This window comes from Rattus rattus, chromosome 16 (genome assembly GCF_011064425.1).
Source record: "Rattus rattus isolate New Zealand chromosome 16, Rrattus_CSIRO_v1, whole genome shotgun sequence".
NCBI lineage: Eukaryota > Metazoa > Chordata > Mammalia > Rodentia > Muridae > Rattus > Rattus rattus.
The window spans coordinates 18,316,597-18,337,710 of NC_046169.1; the positions used below are offsets into that span (position 1 = coordinate 18,316,597).

At 47.0% G+C, this 21,114-nt stretch overlaps 1 protein-coding gene across 1 annotated transcript in view; it reads right to left on the reverse strand.

The window, feature by feature from the left end:
• The window catches only part of LOC116885210 (NADPH--cytochrome P450 reductase), a 47,678-nt gene extending 26,618 nt beyond the window's left edge, over positions 1-21,060 (reverse strand). The window contains exon 1 of the mRNA XM_032886441.1: positions 20,944-21,060. The gene's annotated coding sequence lies outside the window, so the exon portion shown is untranslated. The remainder of the gene's footprint in view (positions 1-20,943) is intronic.
• Positions 21,061-21,114: the final 54 nt, after the last annotated feature.

Genomic DNA, 21,114 nt, shown 5'->3' on the forward strand with positions numbered 1-21,114 from the left:
ACAGCCAGGGCTACACAGAGACCCTGTCTCAAAACACCAAACAAAAAAAAAATAAAAATAAATAAACAAGGAAATACAGGTCTTATGTAGCCCAGGCTGGCCTCAAAATCACTCTGTAGCCAATGACAACCTTGACCTTCCATCCCCTGGCCTCCACATCTCAAGCGCTGGGGTGATGGTACTGACATCATGGATGGGTCCTGACTGTTATGAATATTATGTTGTAAGACTCTGGATTTTATTTGATTCTTCTCTTTCAGCAGGACTCTTCTGTCACCTGCTGGGACTTAAAGGAAGGAAGATGTCAACTTGTTGCTCTTGTAGAGAGTTCAGTCTCCCTACAGGCAGGAAAGCCTAGCTCGGAGGATTATGGCTCCTTGGCTGGTCTCTCCACAGACATCTCCTGGCCTACTGGTATTGCCAGGCAGAAGCAGAGGCAGAAATCATGGAGGAATGCTGCCTACTGACTTGATCAGCCTGATTTGGTTTTGTTTTTCAAGACACTCGAAACTCAGAGATTGCCTGAATACTTGGATTAAAGGTACGCACCACCACCGCCCAACAGCTCAGCCTGATTTCTTATATCAACATCAATTGTTTATCAAAAAAAAAAAAATCTCCACAGATTTGCCCACAGGCAATCTGATAGAAATAATCCCTCAATTGAGGGTCCTTCCCTCTTCCCAGGTGACTCTAGTTTGCATGTAGTTGACAAAAAACTGACTAGTACAGCTACCTACAAATAGCTTAATACTAGCTAAGGTGAGTTCTGCTAAGAGTTTTATACCATAGTTTTTATTTTAAGATTTATTTATTTTAGTTAAATGAGTACACTGTCTCTGTCTTCAGACACAGCAGAAAAGGGCATCAGATCCCATGACAGATGGTTGTGAGCCACCCTGTGGTTGCTGGGAATTGAATCCAGGACCTCTGGAAGAGCAGTCAATGCTCTTAACCACTGAGCCATTTCTCCAGCTCCTATACCATAGTTTAAAAAGCCAACCATAGAGTGGGAAGTTGGAGCAGGAAAAGCCTTAGACTCTTGTTTCTTAACCTGTGAGTCGAGACACCTTGGCTGGGGGTGTGGGGAGTTTGAACGACCCATTCATAGGGGTTGCATATCAGATATTCTGCATAATTGATATTTACATTACAGTTCATAGCAGTAGCAAAACTACAGCCATGAAGTAGCAATGAAAATGATGTTATGGCTGGGGGTCACCATAACAATGAGGAACTGTATTAAAGGGTCACATCATTAGAAAGGTTAAGAACCACTGCCTTAGACAAAATTTCAAAGGCTGTGACTGTCACTATCTTACTGTGTGCATGCACTGTGCACTGCGAGTATTTAATCTAGGATGTCACAGTCATGAATGTCAACCTTGCACTTTACGGACTCTCAATATGTCATGGCTCTGGGTTCTGTAGATTTTCAGAGCCAGGAGCTGAATATCCAGCCTGTCCTTCTCAGCAGTGACTTAAAAGAATGGCAGAGATAAAGTTTACCTTGGCTTCTTCTTTTTCTTTTTAAAAGATAAGCCATGTAGCCCAGGCTGGCCTTGAACTTCTACTCTTCTTGCCTCCAATTTTTGGGTGCTGGGATGATAGGCACGAGCTGTCTGGCTTATGTGGTGCTGGGTAGTGAGCCCAGAGCTCCTGCATGCTGGCAAGCACTCTGTCAACCATGTGCCAGCACTGGTACAACTATTTCGTACTGTGCGTCTAGACAGCAAAGTCTGTGAACAAAGGCTAACTTTAACAACTCTATTAAACCCACATGGCACAGGAAGGCAGTTTGTGCTGTGAACTGGATTTTCTTTTCTTCCTTTTTATATTTTACTTACTTATTTATTTTCTAAGACAGGGTTTCTCTGTATAGCCCTGGCTGTCCTGGAACGTGCTCTATAGACCACGCTGACCTTGAACTCACCAAGATCCCTCTGCCTCTGCCTCCCCAGTGCTGAGATTAAAAATGTACACTACCATACCTGGCTTTGATTTTTTTTTTTAACACGACTAATCTAAAATTACCTGTGAGGATTGCACTGCATTAGAGTCAACCAACCAGAACAGACAACATGGTATAACTTGGGGGTAATGCCAAACTGTTTTACTATAGTCTCTAGATGATCAAGAGTAAACCACAAAATGAGATCTCCCTTCCATTTAAAATAAAAATAAAAACCAATAAACAACAAACAAAAAACAATTCCTACATTTTCTGAGCTCAAACCATAGTTCCAGCAAAATTCCTCAGACCTAGACACTAGCACACAGAAAATTCCGTGGTTCTGCTAGGCCAGGAACCCAAGCCTTGATCAGCCATGCTCTAGTCACTCACTGGGAGAGTCTGGGTCCCACATTTGAGAATCCACTTGACTATCCATCCAATCGATGACTTCCGTTTAATGTCTCTTTGGAACTGACTGATCTCCAGAAATACATAATGGGCAAATCCCAAGACTACAGTCTAGGTTGTGTGGTGGCACATACCAAACAGGCAGATTTGAGTTCGAGGTCAACCTAGACTACATAGCAAGTTCCAGGCTAGCCAGGGCTATTGGATTTTTTCTCTTGACAGAACTGGAAGCACAAACTCGTCGGGTTCTCTGCATTCAGTGAGAATTCAGTAAGGAGCAAAAGGCAGTGTTTTGGGGAGGGATGGACAGGTAGTGCATTAAGACTTAAGCTTTAACAACGGACCAAGGCCAGACCATAGAGTCCTGAGGAAACAGGTGAACGGGATGAGCAGTGGCCTGAGAAGTCACCAGGAAGGTCAATGTGCATAGCTCCTGTGCCAATCCAGCCTGGCCTTGACTTTAGCTTCCTAGAGAACCTTTTCTAGCCAAGTGTACAATGCCCCTGGGTGATGGCCTTTTCCCTACATAACAGGGCTTAATTTGGAAACATCTGACTTGACACGTGGCTGAGGCCACGCCGCTAAAGAGGAAGGTAACTGCAAGAGGCACCAGTGAAAACATGACTTAGCAGGAAGTCCTCTCCCTGCACAGATGCAGTTAACAAGTTCATGATGGGCTAGGGCTAGGGCTAGGGCTGGCGGTGTGGCTAAGGAGAGCACTTGCCCAGAACACAGGAGCTCTTGATTCCATCCCCACTGCATAAGCCCTACCCGTGGTGCATGCCTGAAATTCCAGAACCCAGGGTTGGGGGAGACAGGAGGATATCTGGGAGTTTGAGGCCAGCCTGGTCTACATGAATCCCAGGCCAGCCAGGGCTACAAAGAGAGACCCTGTCTCAAAACAAAACAAAACAAAACACAACAAGTGTGGTCTTATACACTGGGGAACAAAGGCAGGCAAGTTACTGGGGCTCTCTGGCCGGCCAGCCTGCCCAGCAAGTTCCAGGCCTGTGAGATTCTGTTTCAAACAGCAAAGTTAGGGGGCTGGAGAGATGGCTCAGGGATTAAGAACATTTCCTGCTCTTCCAGAGGACTCAGGTTAGTTCCTAGCACCCATGTCAAGCAGTTCTCAAATGCCTGTAATTCCAGTTCCAGATCTGATTCCCTCTTTTGGCTTCCTTGGGCATTTGAGCATGTACAAACACACACACACACACACACACACACACACACACACACACACACACACACATGTACACACACACACACACACACACACACACACACACACACACACACACACACACATACACACACACTAAATAACCAAACAGCAGCCCCAAGAACATGCTGTGCTGTGCTCAGAAGCAGGCATGCTGCTCTAACAGACCGTGGAGGAGAGGTAAATGAACAGCACGTCCTACCCGAGCTGCCTGCCTCCGAAGTGCTCAAATTAGGACTCAAGTCCCACCACGTCTCCGTGGACAAAAGACCTGCTCCTGGCAAAGAGGAAGGAATCCCGGCCTGCAGGCCTTCCTGCCCCAACACCCACTCTTTCTGCCCAGTGGCATTCCAGCCTCCACAAAAGGATCACCCCCCCCTTGAAGTTAAGTCCCCCTCCCTCTGGTCAAGAGTTACAATTGCAGCCTGCACTCAGTGGATAAAGGCACTCTCCCGCAAGTCTGATGAGTTAAGACTCTCAGGGTTCCACATGCTGGAAGGAAAAAATCCATTCCCACAAGCCATTCTCTAACCTCACATAAAATACTTAGATGGAAAAAAAAGTTGGGGTTGGGGATTTAGCTCAGTGGTAGAGCGCTTGCCTAGGAAGCGCAAGGCCCTGGGTCCAGTCCCCAGCTCCAAAAAAAAGAAAAAAAAAATCAAGACAAGGTTACATGTTCAAGGATGATATCTCCAGCCAGCATCTCACCTTATGTGGGTTTTCTCTACAGAATTTACCTCTTCCATTATATATAAACAGCACATAATATATATATATATATACATGTAAATACATACCCTGACCAAAGGCTTAGTCATACTGTGGCTCGTTTTATTGTTTTGTGTTTTGGATTTTTGAGACAGGGCCTGTCTTTGTAGCCTTGGAACTTGCTGGATAGACTGGCCTTAAACTCACAGAGATCCACCTACCTGCATCTTTAGTGCTGGGACTAAGGGTGGGCACCACGGTGCCTAGCTACATATTCTTGCGCTCAGAAACACTTTGGCTGGTGAGATTCTCAGTGGGTGAAGACACTTCCCACCAAGGCCGATGCTCTAAGTTCCATCCCTGGACCACACAGGGTGGAGGGAGAGAACAGACTTCTAGTTGTGTGCACATGCAGGCTGTGGCACAAGCATACCCCAATAATTTGTATACACAGAGATAAAGGAGATAAATAAATAAATGTGAGATATAAATAAATAAATACTTGGTGCGTGTGGGGAAGTAGGCGAGTTCTCTTACAGTGGAGCCATGAGCCCAGCCCTTCACTGAAGAATTCTAGGCAAATGCTCTTTGTCGGAGCCACACCTGATCTTTTGGCCTGTACCTCTCAAGTGCTGGGACTTGTGGGCCATCTTACCCAGCTCTAAAGTTATTTTCCTGGGGAGGAAAAAGGGCGTGGGGATTCCTGGTCCCTTGGATGAGGTAACCCTCTGCTTCAAGGGAGTAGCCTGCTCAGCCTGGGAGCCTGGCTTACCCTGGACACCTATACTTTCAATAAAAAACAATGGAACATTATGCAGCATTTTAAAAAGATTATAGAGGTTGGGGATTTAGCTCAGTGGTAGAGCGCAAGGCCCTGGGTTTGGTCCCCAGCTCCGAAAAAAAAAAAAAAAGATTATAAACTACAGCCTCTCTTAGAAAGACTGTCCGAACACAGGAAAACAGTATGTTCATCAAATATTCCATAAGGAATCACAGAAAAATCAGACTGTCTCTGGAGTGTTCATGCCTATAATCCCAGTAACTGCAGCTCCAGGGGATCGAACACCCGCCCGTGGGTTCTGGGACAACTGCATGTACTCACATACATAATTTAAAAATAAAATTAATCTATTAAAGTATTTCTGAAGGCAGCACCTTCAGTGACTCAGGGACTTGCAACTGGCCCCACCTCTTAAAAAGCCAACATCAGGACACCGGTGGCCCAGCTTCCAACACGTGAGTCACTGGGGGACACAAGCCAGATCCAAATCACAAGCTGTGACTGTCGTGACCAACCGGAAGCATTAGAACTTGTAATAAGGAGATGACTCAGAGAATAAAGTGCTGACTGTGACATGTGAAAAGCTGACTGTGGCCAAGTGTGTCTGCAACCTCAGCACTAGGGGATGGAGGAAGAGGATGCTGGGGGTGACTGGCCAGAGGATGAGCCAGGTTCAGTGAGAGACCCTGCCTCAAAAAATAAGGCAGGCTTGCCAAACAAGCCCAAGGCCCTGGGTTCGGTCCCCAGCCCCGAAAAAAAAAAAAAAAAAAAAATAAGGCAGAGCACTCGCTATCAAGGCAGACAGCAGACATCGGCCTCTGCCCCTCCCCCGACAGAACTTTGATGATTAATAAGAAAAATCCTGATTAAAAAGGGAAAACCTGAAGACAGGCATGGTGGTGAATGGCTTTCATGTCAGCACTAAGAAGGCAGATCTCTGTGAGTTCGAGGCCAGCCTGGTCTACATACTGAGTTCCAGGACAGCGGCAGCTAGAGTGAGACCTTGTCTCAAAAAGCAAACACAGATTCTCTTGCCTCTCTCTTCTCTTCTCAGCTCTCTTCCCCTCTTCCCCTTTGTCCCTTCTCTCCCCATTCCCCTCCCCGCTTCCCTCCACATGCTCATGGCCGGCCTTTACTTCTCCCCCTTCTTCTATTCTTCTCTCATTTAAACCTCTCCACATTGGGGAAAAAAAAAAAAAAAAAGCAAACACAATGGGGAAACCTGGATTTCACAGCAAAGAATGTGGCTAAACTAATGAATGCATCTGGGACTGACATCTAACCACAACTAACCAGAATCTCACCATGAGAAAACAAATCGAAACTGACTGACCACAGAGAAACTTCCTCACTCTCTGAAAAATGTCCATGTTGTGGAAGACAAAAGAAGTCCAGATCAAAGGGCAGGAGTAGTGAACTGGGCCTGCCACGTGATCTTAGACTGGAGGGCAGACTTCAGCTAGAAAAGAAAGGCCAGGGAAATGTGAAGGGCTGCGACTGATAACTCCCCACAGTGGCCTTCTCTGCAGCACAGTGCTCACGGGAGAAAATGGTTTGAAATTTACATAGAAAATGAACACAGTGATTGAATGCTGTCTGAGGCCCTGGGATCCATCCCCAGCATCAACCTACTCTGTCTCTCTCACACATACATACACATGCACAGAGGCACAGACAGATAGACAGACATACATATGCACACACACACAGAGACATAGACACACACAGTCAGACACATACATAGAGACACATCGATACACATAGACATACATACATAGGCACACACATATGTGCAGACAGACATATACAAACACAGAGACACACATACACACATGCAGTCAGACACATGCATAGAGACACACTGATACACATAGATACACATATACACAGAGGCACACACACATATATGTGCTGACACACACTAACAAATATATTAAAAGACACACACCCATACACACATACTGAGACACACATAGACCTCAAACAGTACTCCCAGACACACATGCATATACAAGTATACAAACTCATTTTTATACACACTGTACACACATACACAAACATAGTGAGACACAAAAATACAAACACACTGTATATAAACATACCACACTCACACAAACACAAATCTGAATCAAAGGATTTTTTTTTTTTATGTGAATACATCCTTCAGACACACCAGAAGAGGGCTTCAGATCTCATTATAGATGGTTGTGGGCCACCATGTGGTTGCTGGGAATAGTCAAAAGAGGCCAGGACACTTGTGTCCCAGAAGAACAAACAAACCAAGCCAGAGTGGACTTCTGCCTTTTTGGGGGGCAGATACTCCCTGCCCAAAATACACAGGCCAGATATCGAGGTACAGCTGATTGGGTGAGTCTAAAAGAAGCCCTAGATGTCATGGCAGATTTCTTGACTGAAGAAATACAATATGGCAGGTGACCAAGAGGTAGGATGGCAGGCACAAAGGCCAGGTGGCAATCAGGTAAACTAGCTCAGTGTGGTGGTTCAGGCCTGCAATCCAAGTACTCGGGAGATTGAGGCAGGAGGAATCAGCATGGGTTCAAGGCCAGCCTGGGCTACACTGGGAAGCAGCTGGTCACAATGCCCATAATCAGAACAATAATGAATGTGGGCTAGTGTTCAGCTCACGTTCTCCATCTTAAAGTAGCATTTAAAAACTTATATATTGGGTGAGTGGGGGAGCACCCTCATAGAAGCAGGGAGAGGGGGTTTGGGATAGCAGGTTTCCAGAGGGGAAACCGAGGGCAAACCGGGAAAGGGGATAACATTTGAAATGTAAATAAAAAAATATCCAATAAAAGCAAAAAGCTCACATATTGATTTTATTTTATATTTTATGTGTATATGTGTGTGGCTATGTGCACGTGAGTTCAGGTGTTCGAGACCAGAAAAGGCTGTGAGATCACTTGGGGCTCGAGTTACAAGCTGCTGTGAGCTGAGGGATCTGGGAGCTGGGAACTGACCTCAGGTCCTCTATAAGAGCAGTCAACACCCCTAACCACTGAACCATCTCTCCAACCCCCTTTCTCCGTTTTATACAGTTCATGATGGGCTAGGCTCACCCACTGTCACGATGCTTCCCACACCGATGACGTAATCAAGATAAACCCTGGAGCCGTGTCTAGAGGTCCCCCAGGTATTCTGTCAAGCTGACAGTGAAGCCCAACTGTCACAGCTGCAGTCTAGAGCTGCAGGGGAGCGGAGCGCCATTCTAACAAGGCGTCTTCTTGCATTAGCAAGATCTGGCCTGTACTCAAAGCCAACTTTCTCAAAGACTTTTATTGTGAGCACAGCCGTGCCCACTCACTCATATGCCACCTATGGCTGCCTTTTTTGCTAAATCAAACAGCAGTTGCTCAGCTGTCAGATCTTACAGCTCACAAGATTCGAGAATGTCCTATCTGGCCCGTCACAAAGGAAGGCTGCCAGTGTGTCTGACTTAATTAATCACTCTGTACCGATGCTACTTCCGGCTCTTGATCATTTTAGTGTGGTTATGTAAGACATGAACATCGGGAAAGCTTGGTGAGAAATAGAAAGAAGTGCTGTGATATTTTGCAAGTTCCTGTGAGGGCAACACTGACTAAGATTAAAGAGTTAGGGCTGAGGAAATGACTCAGTCAGTAGACTGCTTATGCAGACAGCCCGAGGACTCGAGCCCCATCCCCAGGACCCATGTCAAGAGGGTTCAGCTTGTGCACTGCACTTTAAAGTAGTTATTCTTAAAACTATGCATCTCAGGCTGGAGAGATGGCTCAGAGGTTAAGAGCACTGACTGCTCTTCCAGAGGTCCTGAGTTCAATTCCCAGCAACCACATGGTAGCTCACAACCATCTGTAATGGGATCTGACGCCCTCTTCTGGTGTGTCTGACAGCTACAGGGTACTTATAGATAATAAATAAATAGATCTTTAAAAAATATGTGTTTCATGTTCAATTGTGTGTATATGCTTTCATGCATATGAGTTTAGGTGTTCGAGGCCAAAAAAGGTCGTCAGCTCACTTGGAGAAGGGGACACAGGCTGGAGGATGCCTGAGTTCATTAGTCAGCCAGTCCAACTCAAACGGTACACCAGGCCGTGAGAGACCGTGTGTCACAAAACAACAAGATGCGAAGCCAGAAATATGGCTAGGTGGTTAAGAGAACCTGCTGCCCTTGAAGATGACACAGGTTCCATTCCTAGGTTTGTGGCGGCTTACAACTGTCTGTAACCAACAGGCACTGCACACAAGTCATATACAGACGACTATGCAGGCAAAATACTACATGAAATTCAAGATATGCAGCTCCTGAGGAACAATTACTAAGGTTTCCTCTGATCTCTACATGTGCACATACACACTCATTCACGCACACACACTCTCATACACACACACACACACACACACACACACACACACACAACTTGCGCACAAACACACACACCCACACATATACATGCAGAATTAAGGGGCAGGGGTGTAGTGATAAACACACCTCAAATCTCAGCACTTGGGAGGCAGATGCAGGAGGATGGCTGAGAGTTTCAAAACCAGTGTGCTTTACACAGTTCAGATAAGCAAGAGGCTGGGAGTGCAATCAGTGGTAGAACACTTGCCTGGAGTCACCCAGTGAGGGGCTGGAGGAGTGGCTCAAAGGTATAGTGCTGGCCTGGCAGGCATGAGTCCCTGGGTTCAAACCCTAGCACTGCGAATAGACAAACGACGGTCAGAACTGCAGAAGAAAAATCCACCTAGAGCAGAGACGCAGTGTTACTGGCAGCTCACTTCACCAATGTTCGTTTATACTTACTGTGCATCAACCGCCATGCCAAGCAAGTTCTCTCTCAGCCCTTTATTTTGTACTCTTTTTTTTTTTTCTTTTTTTCGAAGCTGGGGACCGAACCCAGGGCCTTGCACTTGCTAGCCAAGCGCTCTACCACTGAGCTAAATCCTCAACCCCTCAGCCCTTTATTTTGTTTGACAACCCTGTTTAGAGAAATATTGTCTTGCATTTTGCAGACCAACACTTAGCCAAGCAGTTACCCATGGTCCCCTAGCCAGCAACTTCCAGGGCGAGATACAAGGACCCTGTGGGGCTGATACTTCTGCTGGCATCCCAACGACCATTGGCTATGACAGACAAGGTGTGCTTATGGTTGTCTCATGGCAGTGCCAGGGGTTCCAGTGCTGACTACCTTCAGACTATGCCACCACCAACAGCTGTGCTTCTCCGGTGACTCGGAGAGAAACAGAGCCTCTGGAGCCTCTGGAGCCTCTCTTCTACCCAAAAATGGCTTCTAGCCATCTCTGTTACAAGTCAGAATGAGACTTAAAAAACAGAGGCCAGACTTTTATCAAGGCGTCAGGCCAAAGACTGTCAGTGCACTGAGGTCTCTGACAGTGCTGTTCTGAGGCCCACCCATCCCAGGGTCTGTTTGCATTTCACATTAACATTAGACCACAGCTAAGCATTCAAAGCTGCTGTCCATCGGGATGCACCAGGTGTGGGGTGCACGCCTGTCATTTGACTACTGCCAGGGTGGAAGCAGAAAGGTCAGGGCCAGCTTGGGTTACACCAGACCCAATCTCTGTAAGCATCGACTCAAGGAGATGTGCATCACTGAGTACTGGTGTCTAGAGTCCTACCGTGTGTATTAAGTCTACAGCAGGAACACGTCAGCAGTGAGTGGAGCCTCCTCCAACCACAGGACAGAAGACTTTCTTGTGATGTCTACTAAACCATCTATAATTACTAAACCACTTACAAGGTGGCCCATCAGGGGCCAGAGAGCTAGCTCAGTAGGTAAAAGTGCTTGCTGTCAAGTCTGACATGAGTTCCATCCCTGGGACCCACATGCTGACTCCTGCAAGTTGTCCTGACCTCCAACATGCACCCCACCCTCACAAGAATAAGTAAATTGAGGAGGAGGAGGAGGAGGAGGAGCAGCAGCAGCAGCAGCAGCCTGGGGGTGGTCGCACAGTACTCAAGAGGCAAAGGTAGTTGGATCTCTGAGTTCCAGACCAGTCTGGTCTACAGAGTGACTTCCAGGACAGCCAGGGCTACAGAGAGAAACACTGTCTCAAAAGACCAAAAAAAAAAAAAAAAAAAAAAAAGAAGGGTGGAGGGGCTATTGTGATTGAACAGAAAACTCTGTAGCACGCTGTCTAGAAGTCAGGGCTGAGGAGTGTAGGGCCCACAGCTGACATTACTGAAGCCACAAGGCGAGTAGGTCTATCACCAGGTCTAACTTTTCTTTCCTGGACCTTCCTTTATAGAAGGATCGTTAGCAAAGGAAGCCAGCGACAGCCTCATGCTCAGTATTCGCAGAGCGCTTAGTATCTGCTAGGCTGTCTCTGAGATGCAGGGATTATGCTTATGTGAGAATAGTAGGGCCAGAGTAGTAGACAGAACATTCCAAAGGACAGAGGAGTAAGGAGTTAGAGAGCAGGCCAGCAGTTTAAGAGCACGTGCTCCTCTTTTAAGACGACTCAAGCTCAGTTCCGAGGATCCACGTCCTGCAGCTCACAGCTTCCTGTAAGTCCAACTCCAGGGAGCCGTTGTTCTCTCCTGGCCTCCATGATCGTGTACTCAGGTGTACATCCTCCTCCCACCCCTCAGAGTTAGAAATGGAGGATTGGTACCCACAGGGTACTCTACCTAGACCTGTGTAGCTAAAGGCATGGGGGTTTCAGGCTCCGTTGAAACTCTGTAAGGGTAGAACTCTGGGCACGGGAGAAAGAGCAGAGCCAGAATGGTGCCTTGTGACAAGCAGGATTCCAGTTCGGGAATCTAGGGCAGTGAGTGGGAAGAGATGCTTTGCCCGAGTTGGAGGGGACCGGTCCCCTGTGAAGGCGTTAACTACTTAGTCCCTCCCACATGTAGCCTGGCTTGCCTTCCTGCCCTGGGTGAATGGTTCTAGTTTCTTTCTCTCTCTCTCTCTCTCTCTCTCTCTCTCTCTCTCTCTCTCTCTGTCTCTCTCTCCCTGCATGTGTCATGGGTGTTTTGCCTTCATGCATATCCATGTGAGGGTGTCCGATCCTCTGGAACTAAGTTACAGGCATGTGTGAGATGCCATGGAGGTGCTGAGAGTTGAACCTGGGTCTTCTGGAAGAGCAGCCAGCGCTCTTAACCACTGAGCCATCCCTCCAGCCCAACCACCTCTCCTGATTCTCATCTGATACAACCACTTGCCCCCAGGTCCTGCTAGACTCTCCCTTTTGCTAGGAAGAGCATGTGGGATTGGATACACTTACAAACCGGTTGAGGCACAGGAGAACGTGGACCTTGTGTGTATTTGTTACTTTCTAATTGTTATAAAATGATGTGACAAAAGGAACTGCTGGGCTAGAGAGACGGCTCAGTGGTTAAGAGAACTTGCTGCTCTGTAGAGGACCTGAGTTCAGTTTCCTGCGCCCACCTCCCGTAGCTCATAAACACCCGTACCTCCAGCTGCAGGGAATCTGATGCCTTCACGTGTACATGTACACATACACACATGCACATGCACACACACAAATTTTTAAGACAAAAAAGTAAAAATAACTGGGTGGTGGTGGTACATGACTTTAATCCCAGCACTTGGGAGGCAGAGGCAGAGGCTGAGGCCAGTCAATTCCTAAGTTCGAATCCAGACTGGTCTACTGAACGAGTTCCAGGACAGCCAGGGCTATCCAGAGAAAATCCCGTCTTGAAAAACAAACAAAAATTAAAAAGAAAATCCATAGCTACTGTACCTTAGAATAACAGTCTTAACTGGACATCTGGGGTCAGCTAACACGCAGGACAAAGATCAGCCATATTCTTGGGAGAATGGTTCAAGGTTCATTCATTCACTTACTCATCGTTTAGTTTCCATCAGCTGAGTGCTTAGCATCTTCTGGCTTTCTTCCAGGAACTGGCTTTTCCTCACAGAAATAACTTGACTCACCTTCCATTCCAACTACACTGTCACGGGGGTAGGAAGTTCTTCGTTTCATTTTCTGAGACACTGTCTTCCCAATGTAGCCCAGGCTAGCCTCAGACTTGAGTCCTCCTACCCCAGCCAAGGGCTAGGATTTCAGACATGAGCCGCATTGCCTGGCTAGACTCCTTTTGTTACAAGCTACTTCATAGAACGTAAACAGAGAAGAAAAACATTTACTCAACAGATAAGAGGATAGGTTTAAACTCTTGAACAAGGCTGGGGCTAGAGCTCAAAAGTAGAGAATGTTCCGGCACACATGAATCCTTGGTTTCATACCCACCCCACTATCTCCCGCAAACACACACACACAAATTCCGTTTTGTTTTTTGTTTTGGAGACAGGGTTTCTCTGTGTAATAGCCCTAGCCGTCCTGGAACTGGATTTGTAGACAAGAATGGTTTCAAACTCACAGAGATTGCCGGCTTCTGTCTTTAGCTACACAAAAATTCTTAAAGGGGTCAAGGGGTGGGAAAAAGCAGCATCCAAGCGAGGTGTGATGGTGTGGTGTACACCTGTAATCCCAGCACTCGGAAGGTAAAGGCAGGAGGATCGGGAGTTCAAGAACAGCCTGGGCTACAGAGCAAATTTAAGACTAACCCGAGCCTGAGTCTATCTCAATAAATAAATAAGCAAAATAAAAAAATGAAGAAAATTAGAAAAAAAAAAACAAAAAAACAAGTCGTCAAGACTAATCTGGCAGGGGCTGGCAAGATGGCTCAGTGGTTAGGAGGTCTGACTGCTCCTGCAGACGGCAGGGTTTAGTTTACAGCACCCACGTGCTAGCTTGCAACCATCTATACCTCTGGTTCCAAGGGATCGGACACCATCTTCTGGCTCCACCAGAAGCAGGCACACACTGTGGCACACATACATACATGCAGGCAAAACACTGATCCACATAAAAATAAAAAGAAATCTTTAAAACTATTGGAGGTGGAGGGGATCAATCTAGCAATAGTACCATGGACAGATCTTGAGACACAGGCTAGCAGAAGCAGAGAATTGGGAATTCCTGGCCAGCCTAGAACAAGGCAAGAACCTGTGTCAAAGAAAGAAAAGTGAGCATCGGGACAGCCCAGTGAGTAAAGCGCTTGCTTGTGTAGGCCTGGCAATGTGAGTTCGATCCCTGGGCTCCATGGAAAGGTGGAAGGAGAGACCTGATGCCACAAAGCTGTCCTCTTACCTCCATACCTGGGCTACGGCACACACTCGGACACATACATCATCATAAACACACACACACACACACACACACACACACACACAACAAATAAAAATACTTTTAAGAAAAGGCCAATTCAGGGAACAGCACAACAGCTACTGTAAGGCCATGGAATTACAGAAAGAACTTTGAAGACCAAAACCAGACTAGATTTAATGGCAGCTGCGGACCCAGAATAAAAGGGAAAAGGGAAGGTAGCATTTGTCCTCGAGAGCTCTGAGGACCAGAAACAGAAAAATGGTAGGACCACTGTTAGGAGGAGACGTCATGTTGGTGACAGTTTACGGCTGTTGTACTGTATGACCTCCAGATCATATTGCATAATTTTATTTATCTTTATGGTACTGGGGATGGAACCCCAGGACCTTTCACACAGTACGCAAGTGCTCCAGTACCGACGTATATCCCCAGTCCCCAAAAATATTTTTTATAGACCCGTGAGACAGCTCAGTGGGAAAAGGTGCTTGCTGCCAAGTCTGAAGACCTGAGTTCAATCCCCAAGACCTACGTAATGGAGAACCAACTTCACAAAGTTGTCCTTGGACTTCCACACAAATGCCATGGCAGATGAAAACAGACTCTCTCTCTCTCTCTCTCTCTCTCTCTCTCTCTCAATTAATTAATTAATAAAATGCCAGTGAACAAACCCATAACAGGCACTGTCTTCCATTAAGCCACAAGGCCAGACCTCAGATCACACTATCTAAGGGACCCACAGTGACCTATGTGAGCTTGTGGTTTTATAAACAGTCACTGAACCCTTAAACAACGCCAACACACCACCTTCTTCACCAGACCACAAACCCAGGTCAGAAACCTCTGTGATGCTTGGAATGTGTGCCTCCCTCAGCCCCACCCCAGAGGAGCCTGGCACAATTGACTAATGCAATCTGTGTATCCCAGGGCCTTCGTCTGTTTGCTGTGTTGAAAACCGACCCTGGGTGACCCTCGATCATTGCCATCTGTGTGCTGGGAAGGTTACCAAGAGTTTCTATGTATCTACCCGGTCCTGTGAACCTCTATCCAGATCCAGTACACAATACACACTGTGAGGATCAAAGTCATACCAGTTCGTGGTGCTGTGGACATGAACCGTCCCAGGGAGAGGTGATGTGGAGACTGAACTCTGAGAAGGGGTTAGGCAGGGGAGGGCCACAGGCTCTGAAGCTATGACCAGGGTACATAAAGTCAAATGACTCAATACCTGTGACTTTCACTTACAAGCAAAATGACGTAAGCTCCACCTTGGAAGGCACACCTTATCTATTATTCCTCCTGTTATACAAACAGGCAAACAAAAGCCAAACTCTCCCAGATTAGTGCTCTACTACAGGCTATCCCCTGTCCACTCTCAGAACAGGCCATTGCTAAGGCACCATATACTGGAGTAATATCTAATTATCCTTTATATTTTAAAAGCCTTCCTTTCTTCTTTTTCCTTCCTTCCTTCCCTCCTTTTATGAGACAGGCTCTTATGTAACCCAGGCTAGCTTCCAACTTACTGTGTCTCCCAGGATAGTCTTGATTTCCTGATCTGCCTACCTCCACCTCCCGAATCTTGGAGTACAGACATGCTCCACTACACCTAGTTTGTAGAGTACCCAGGGCTCCCTGGTGCCAGGTAAATGCTCTACCTACTGAGCCATGCTCCCAGTCAGAAACTGCTCGGCGTCTGGAAAGCACGGAGAGTTCTCTCAGCTTCGTCATACAAAGGAGTTCAGAAAGTCTCAGCCCCCAGCATGCCAATCAAAAGGTAATTCTGAGACATATCTTAAAACTGAAATAAGTAGGCTGGGGAGATGGCTCAGTGGTTAAGAGCACCCGACTGCTCTTCCACAGGTCCTGAGTTCAATTCCCAGCAACCACATGGCGGCTCACAACCATCTGTAATGGGATCTGATGCCCTCTTCTGGTGTGTCTGAGACAGCGACAGTGTACTCATCCATAAAATGAACAGCAAGGAAGATGGTTCAGTGAATAATGTCACTGTCAATAATATATAATGATAGTAAATCAGAAAATAAAACACCGGGTTATCTAGAAATTTGCATAATGTTTGGGTTTTCACATTCAGAATGAATGAAACTTAAATCTGAAATGGTGGGGCTGACGAGGACTGGAGAGATGGCTCAACAATGAAGGGAACCTGATGTTCTTCTAGACGCCCAAGCTTGGTTGCCAGAACCCCTGGCAGACAGCTCAGGACCACCTGAATCCTAGCTCTAGAACTAATGCCGCCCTCTGGCCTCCTAGCATCTGATAGGCTAGAGTCAGGGGACTGTGCTGAGTTCAAAGCCATCCTGGATCACACCACATAAGACTCTGTAACAAAAACACCAAAGAGAGAAGTGAGAAGGCTCAGTGGGTAAAGGCACTTGCCGCCATAACTGATGGCCTGAGTTGGATCCCTGGGTCCCACGCGGTAGCAGGAGACTCTCCAAGTTGTCCCCTGACTTCCACGGATGTACCATGTCAAAGGTACCCACCCCATAAATAGGTGTAATTTTTAAAAAAATGTAATCAAAGAAACAAGGGGTAGGGAGAGAGTTTGGTTGAGAAAATGTTTCAATGTCTAAAACCGAGCATTAAAAAGAAGGAAGGAAGAAAGAACAAAAGAAAGAGAGAAAAAAGAAAGAATTCCAGCCTGTTAGCATGCACTTAAAACATCCCAGTGCCAGGGAGGCAGAGACGGGTGGATCCCTGAGGCTTGCAGACCAGCCATCCCTGCCAAATCAGACAGCTCCAGGTCAATGAGAAACTCTGTCTTGGAAAAAAAAGAGTGATGTCACCCAAGGCTGACATTCACACACGCGCACGCACATTCACACACACGCACGCACACACACTCACTCACAAAATCTGTACAGGTAAGCCCACCACGCAACCCTGGCATCCCACCACCCATATCTTAGGCATCCCAGAGGTGGTGTACACCAGGATTCTTTGACGGGCTTGGGATTCCTCCCGACTCACCCAGACTCAAAGGCTACCAAGAGCCTGGCACAGTGCCCTCCTCCCAAGACACCTCCTCTTGCATGCTCCATTGCTCACGCTCGGTTCCAGGGCCACTGAATACCCAGCACCACACGGTAGCTCACACCTCAGGGAGAGAAACGTGGCTTACTCCGCCACATATATATTTAGTTTTCTGTTTGCTTTCCTCCCCAGCAAGGTTCTCTCAAGGGGCTGAACCAAACCCCACACAGACCCACCCTGAGGGCCTCTGAAGTGTCATTCCACAGGGACCTAAGCCTGCCAAGAACAGCAAGAATCAACAGCAACCTTCTACCTGGGCTCGGTGGTGTGCATCTGGGAGCCCATCACTCTTGAGGTAACTGGGGCAGGAGGACTGCTACTTAGAGGCAAGACCTTAGTTAAAAGGGAGAGAGAGAGAAAGGAAGACAGGAAGGAAGGAAGGAAGGAAGGAAGGAAGGAAGGAAGGAAGGAAGGAAGGAAGGAAGGCAGGCAGGCAGGCAGGCAGGCAGGCCGGCCCTAACTTATGGGAGATGAAAGCAGAAAGTCCAGGAGTTCAAGGCCATCTGCAGCTACATACTGAGTTCACTGTCACTTTGAGCTGCATGAGACAAATGACAAAAAATAAATAAAATAAAATAAAACAAAACAAAACAAAAACAAAAATGAACAAAAATAAAAAATTCTTAATTAAAATAAAAAGTAAGTAAGCTTCCGAGCTAATCTAGAAGATCGATGGAACAGGGTTTCTTTCTCCAACCTTACTGATGAAGAAATCAGAGCCTGGCCCTGTACCTATGGTTTGTCTTAGCAGATAAGCCACCTTTGACCCAATGCTTCTAAACCAGCTGCCTCAAATCCAGATGTCTATCAGGTGCCAAATAACAGAAGTGTACGGAAAGACAAGTTCTATGCTATAGCGCACGTCTAAGAAAGGAGAGTGAGGATCTGGCAAGCTGGTGCCTACCCCTGTACACCCAACACATGGCTGAGGCAGGAGGATTGCTACAAGTTTGAGGCCAGCCTAGGTTCTACAAGCAGTTCTGGGCCAGCCAGGGTCTACTTGGCAAGACCTTGTCACAAAAACAAATTAAAAACAAAACAAACAAACAAAAAAACCCAATGAAAAGATATTTTCTGTCTCTAAGATACAAATTATCTGTTTCTTTTACAAAGAAACAAACATTATTAAATATGTAGTAAGACATACAAGATGGTATGTGTACTCTGTGGTGCTTTGTGAGATTGTATCTTTTTGGTTTTCTTCTTTTGAGAGAGCTCTTGAGTGGGTTGTTAAACATGTCTAGCAAAGTTTATAAGGTAAAGGGGAAAAGAAAGAACAGAGCCCCGAGGGTGTGCCTATGAGGGAAAGTACTCAACAGACAATAGGTACCCGTATGAAAATCAATGAAGAAATAAACTAAGGAAAGTTACATCTCACTGAGATGAGGCCCACAGGCCTGGCCTGGTGTGGCAAGTGCTTACACAGCAGGCCTCTCCAATGACAAAGAGGATGACAACTGGGTTAGCTCTCACAAAGAGGGGGCATCCCTAAGAACTAGATTCTGTATGCAGGTGGCTCTAGTCCTAGCACTTCGGAGGCAGAGGCAGGAGGATTGGGAATTCAAGGTCAGCTGGCGACACCTGAGACCCTCGTTTCAGAACAACCAGAGTTAATATTGCAGTGTTGAAATGCCTCATGGACTTAGTAAGTAAATGTTTGGCTCCTGGCAGGGAGGAAGTTCTTCTCAAACAGACTCTCTGCTAAGTACACAGAGACTTTCCTAATGAATGAAGATCCTGACTTTCAAGGAGTTAACCACCCAGAATGAACAGGCCTACAATTTCAGGTTTATCAGACCACAGACATCTCCCGGGGATGTTCATTTATAAACTCCTACTATCAGGATGTCTTCACTTGAGGCGACCTGGCTACCACAAGCCTGTGACTTCCAGGTACCAAAGTCCATCTCTGGAATCTTCTATAGTCTACACCTACCTCTTCCTTTCTCAAATGCCAGATGTGAGGGCAATAAGATAATATTCCATCCTCTCCAGTGTGGGCCTGTTTTCTGGCCACTTTTTGATAATGATTGAGCAATGTGTTCAATGAAACCAATTCCAGTATCAGAAGGTATGAAAGTTAAGAGCCACTCACTTTCCAAAGAAAATGTGAACTTCTTAAAGGAGCCACTGGAATAACAACAAAAGCAAGGTGGACCATTCTGTGTTCACTGGTTTTAGTATTTGGCTTTTCTGAGCTGTTTTTTCCACTAGCAGCCAAGTCAGAGATCAACATTCAGGGGGGATCTGTGAGGGAAGAGTTTATGTGTGGTTAATGAACCAAAGTTCCAGACAGCTTCAGGAATTACTGCCCTGTGTAATAAGAACAAATCTCCAGGGTTAGATAACCACTTGGCTTACAAAGACCAGCCCAGTTCTCAATACCACTAGCCAGGATCGCAGCCTCTTTCCTCTCCTCAGTTTTACTGATACAGTAGTCTCAATACTGACTTGGCACTTGCTGACCTTGAACTCAAGCAATCCTCCTGCTTCAACCTCCTAAGTATTGGGACAGCTCCAGGATTATCTCTTGTCCTCAAAATGTCACAACCCTAGTCAGGCCAGGTGGCACACACTTATAATTTCGTTACTCAGGAGGCTGAGACAGAATCAATCTGTTCAAGGGCTACAAAAAAAAAAAAAAAAAAAAAAAAAAAGTGCAGGCCAGCCTAGGCTCCATAACAAAACCTTGTCACACACACACACACACACACACACACACACACACACACACACACCCCTACCTAAGGGTCGGGAAGCTGACAGACCAGAGGCTCAAAGAACTTATGTGTTCTGCCAAGGTGGTAAAACTCGAACTCAGGGCCACCCCCACCAGTTGAGTCTCCCTTTGTGTTTTCATTATTCCGGCAGCATGGTCAGGTTCAGAGCGAACCACTTAAGTTGGATGGGTCTATAGCAAACACACATCACTTTCACTGAAATGTCCCTGAAATCCTCTGTCCCGGTCCGGTCACTAGCTTACACAATGCTGAATCGTCTTGAGAAAAGAAAATGAGATAGAAGGGAAAAGCCAATCCAGGTTAAGTTCCCTGGAAGATGCCCTGCTCCTGCTGCTCAGCAGACCACAACCTCTCACCCAGTTGCTCCCAAGAGCTCAGCTTGTCACTGCTGCTCAAGCGAACCGGACAAAGGTGTGTCGCAGGCACTGTCCCAGGAGGGGGACTGCCTCAGGGATGCACGCAGGGTGACACCTCCACTGAGCCCACCTGATTGTTCCGGGTCCTATTCGCCCTCATGGAGCTCATTCTAAAGTGAGTGGTCTTCGTAATCTGCTGCCCAAAAGTCCCGTCGCACAGGTGGGGAAACTGAGGCTTGAAGAGGGAATGTTGCTTTGCCTGAGAGGAGTCCTGAGGACCGAATCTCCAGCCGCAGATGCAAAGATCCGACCCTCAGGTGAAGGCAGTTATGGGGAGAACGACCCTCAATACGTCCCACGACAGGTTAGGTCGTGGTGGAAAACGCCACCCCGGGAGAAGGGCCGAGGTGGGAAGTCTCGCCTTCCGCAAGGGTGAGTCGCGCGGAGATCGGCCCAAAAACCCTCCCGGGAGTCACAAACCGGACAGTCTTAGCGACAAGAGGTGACCCGGTATCGCGGAGCTCCCATAAGGTCCCCCATTCCTCACTTACCCTGCGCTCTCCGGTACCGACTAAATCACCCACGGCGCGCGGTCCTGTAGGTCTCTGAGGCAGTGGGGCCGGACGCAAGCCCGCACCACTGAGGCGCTACCACCGATCGGAAGGCTGCGGGGGTGAGACGTGGCTAACACCGCCGAGGCCCCGCCCACAAAAGCCGCGCGC